Source organism: Clytia hemisphaerica, unplaced genomic scaffold (genome assembly GCF_902728285.1).
Source record: "Clytia hemisphaerica strain Z4C2 unplaced genomic scaffold, Clytia hemisphaerica genome assembly, whole genome shotgun sequence".
Classification (NCBI taxonomy): domain Eukaryota; kingdom Metazoa; phylum Cnidaria; class Hydrozoa; order Leptothecata; family Clytiidae; genus Clytia; species Clytia hemisphaerica.
In genome coordinates, this window is record NW_027103828.1 from 21,526 (window position 1) to 24,886 (window position 3,361).

The 3,361-nt window shown below is 31.8% G+C and overlaps 1 long non-coding RNA gene across 1 annotated transcript; it reads left to right on the plus strand.

Moving 5' to 3' along the window:
- The first annotated feature begins 386 nt into the window (after positions 1-386).
- Positions 387-1,804, plus strand: LOC136806778 (uncharacterized). Its single transcript, XR_010846608.1, has 5 exons — positions 387-493; positions 837-881; positions 1,033-1,191; positions 1,585-1,626; positions 1,795-1,804. It is a non-coding gene; the product is annotated as an uncharacterized lncRNA (long non-coding RNA).
- Positions 1,805-3,361: the final 1,557 nt, after the last annotated feature.

Here is a 3,361-nt window from a genome sequence, read left to right on the forward strand (position 1 = left end):
TTCTTGTTTTTAGTAGGTTTTATTTATTTGCCTTTTTATTTCCTAGTCAACCTTCCCCGGCTAAATATCTTTTTTACTAGTTACAGTAAAAAAATCTTTAAGTTACACTTGTGTGAAAACTGATTTCCAAGGGTGGCTAATTTGAATATTTCCAAAAGTCGAGATAATTAAGACTTTTGTAAAAAACAATAGAATTTCAACATAACAACCGTGTGGGGACCCAAAGACACTTCAGAGAGCAATAATCCAACAATCAAACTTATTTCTAACTTGTGGAAAGGTGATGCAAAATCTGAAGATATCACTTCCTGGCTTTGTTTTATTTTCTCAGGATTTGGTTCTTGAAACTTCAAGACTGCTTTTAAGGTAAATTCAATGAACTTCAATGTGTTACAGAGATATTTATTTATTTTTAGAATTTGAGACTGATTTAGACTCCATTGCTACTGGTAGCCCTGCGTCCTTACCAAAGAAACAGGCTGACCCTAAAGAGGTAGAAACAAATTTGATTTTATAGTCTTTGAGCTAATGTGTGACAAGGTTATAGGAGATTAATTTGCTTTCTTTTCAAGAATATCTACAAAGTGAAATATTAGAAAGAATCTTTTTCCATATTATTTTAGACATAGCATAATTGAGAAAGTTTCTTAGTAATACTAGAACCACAGTTCGTTACTTAATGTTCGATCGATATAATCGATTTTGATCACTAGATAGGCTCTGAAGGAGGTTTCAATAGTTTTTTTTGTGAAATCGTTTTAGCTATTGTCAAGACAGAATCAGCAAGAGCTACTCAGATCTGAAACATATCACTATATTTATCTTTTCATTTATAGATTGCAAGATAAAAGAACTCAATGGAACGAACAACTCCCAAACTTGTGAGTAATGATTATACATGAATATCTTAAACAAAGTTAACTGAAATTAAAATTTGTTGTTAATTATTTCATGGCCAGTCTGGGCCAGTTGAGTTTTTCTAGGTTTTAATTAAAGGGGAAAATGTTCATGATTGTTTTCGCTTTTTTTCAGTCAAACAAATTTCAATTTCTCGGCTGCTGCATTGATGCAACCGTACGTACAACCGCCTTCAACCAACGTACGTAATCCTACGCCTGCAACGAACGTACATAATCCTACGCCTGCAACCAACGTAGAAGCCATTAATAATGAGATTCAGAATATCTGCCAGTAAGAAAAATATTTGGAATTCTAATTGATTTAAGGACACAAATTAGACTCGATGTGGTAAAATTTCATTTACCATAGAAAAATTTGCCCTTTAAAAATCCAGACTGCTTTTTAAAAAAATGACTAACTAAATTAATTATTACTTATTCGAAGGGCGTATACAAAAAAACATTTCCCATAAGGAGGGGCGTTTATTTGAAGTGTAATATGGTATGGACAGCTTTGCAAAATATAAAAAAAGATAAGGCTTGAGGTTTTAGAAGAAAGGTTTTAATGTTTTAAAGAATTGATTTTACATTTTGTTTCTCTGTACCAAAAGTAAGACTTCTAAGTAAGGTATTCTACTGATTTTAAGCGATTTTAATACTAAAACCTTTCGTTTCATCATTTCAGAACTGGTCAAACCAACCAATCTCAAAACTATCATATAATTACGTAAGTTAACATCCTTTACTGTATATATTGGGTTTGAAGAATTTAGAGAGCTCTGGTGATATTATCTCTGATTATTTTGGAGATTTTTCCTTTTTACAAAAGCTTTAAAACTTCAGGTATTCTACAGTTTTTGTGCAATCTTTAAACTGAAACCCTCCTTCATTTCAGAACTGGTCAATCAAATCTATCACTTTGGAACGACCAAACCAATACGTAAGTTGATATGATCTCCCTAAAACATATTTTCTAAGTTCAAAATTGATGGCATAATTGGGGATATTGGGCTATTATATATTTAAAAAAGAATTGTTGTTTAGTGTATATGTAATAGAAAAATTTTAGTCGTAAATTATACAAACACCAACGCATAAAGTATTCAACTCCTTTCCGTCTAGATTTGGAATCATGGAAATTCATCAAATGGGTATGTATTATTGCCTTTGCTCTCCTCCAAGCTATAAATGATTAAGTTTTATAGTAAAGAATAAGAAACGTTATAATGTAATTAAATTTACTACATGTTAGAATTAATGACTTATTTTCTGTCGTTTATATTGAACTTTTTACTGTAGACTGTAGTTTGTAGCAAAACACATTAAATGTAACAAAAGAAAGGGATCAGCATCACATATTCAAGGAATTTTTTCACTGTATCTAGGTATCAAAATCGGAATTTCATAACGCCAACGTCGGGGACTGCAGCTTCTGCATCGAAAACCCAAATGAGGTATGATAGCTGTATAATTTAGAATCGATTTGTCGACCATTAATTGTTTTAGATAAGTTTTAGATAAGGCCTCAATATGTGGTGTGTGAAAGACCATGAATATTGCCATGAGGAGAGCCATTCCCGGGAGTCAGCTGTATATATTTTTAACACTTAATACATTTTGTTTAAATGTCCTCTCTTTCAGATTCAGCGCCTCTCCAAATGGGTCGATTCTATCGCCAGTATAGTAAGTTCTAATCTAGTTTCAAGTTTTGAGTCTTATGAGAATGGGTCACAATGGAACCGAAATAGACTTTGCTTCCTAACTTCCAATCTTGATCTTTTCCAACCTTGCAAGAAACATCATTTTGCAGACTGGCCTTAATCTAAGTATATATCACTAAAACATGGTTAGAAATCATTTAACCCGAGCTTTGGTATAATTGTAAACCTTGTATATTTGGAAAATTTCCTGTTAAAAAGAATTTAGATCCCTTCATATTGTAACATAACGACAGGGTTCGAATTATAGCTTCGCACTTCGCAAATTGCGAAGCAATTTCAGGTTTTGGCGAAGAAAAAAGTTTTTTGAGATAAAAATTGCGAAGCAAAAATTTTTAAGCGAAACTTAAAAATTGAAAGGCAAAGAGAAAAAAGAATCTAACACAGTCTGTATATGTAATTTAATGAGTGGGATCACACGCCTGAATAAACACTTTTTTAAAGTCTTTCTATATTCACTTCATTATGTTTATTAGTCTAGCAAGCTAGACGACTAATTCATACATAGTAGAAATAAAGCAAAAGTAATAAAAGGAACAATTTTAGTCGTCTAGGAACCTTTGTGCACTAACTCCAAACAAAAGAAAAGTGTCAATATTTGCAATTATAATTTTTTCCCGCTCAAAATAATTCTTGAGAAAAACATGTGTGTGGATTTGTGTATTGAAAGTTTTTCATTTGAGTTTATTTTGTTTTGAGAGTTTGTTATTGCTTGATAAATTGTTTTCTCGCTACGCAAGTTTC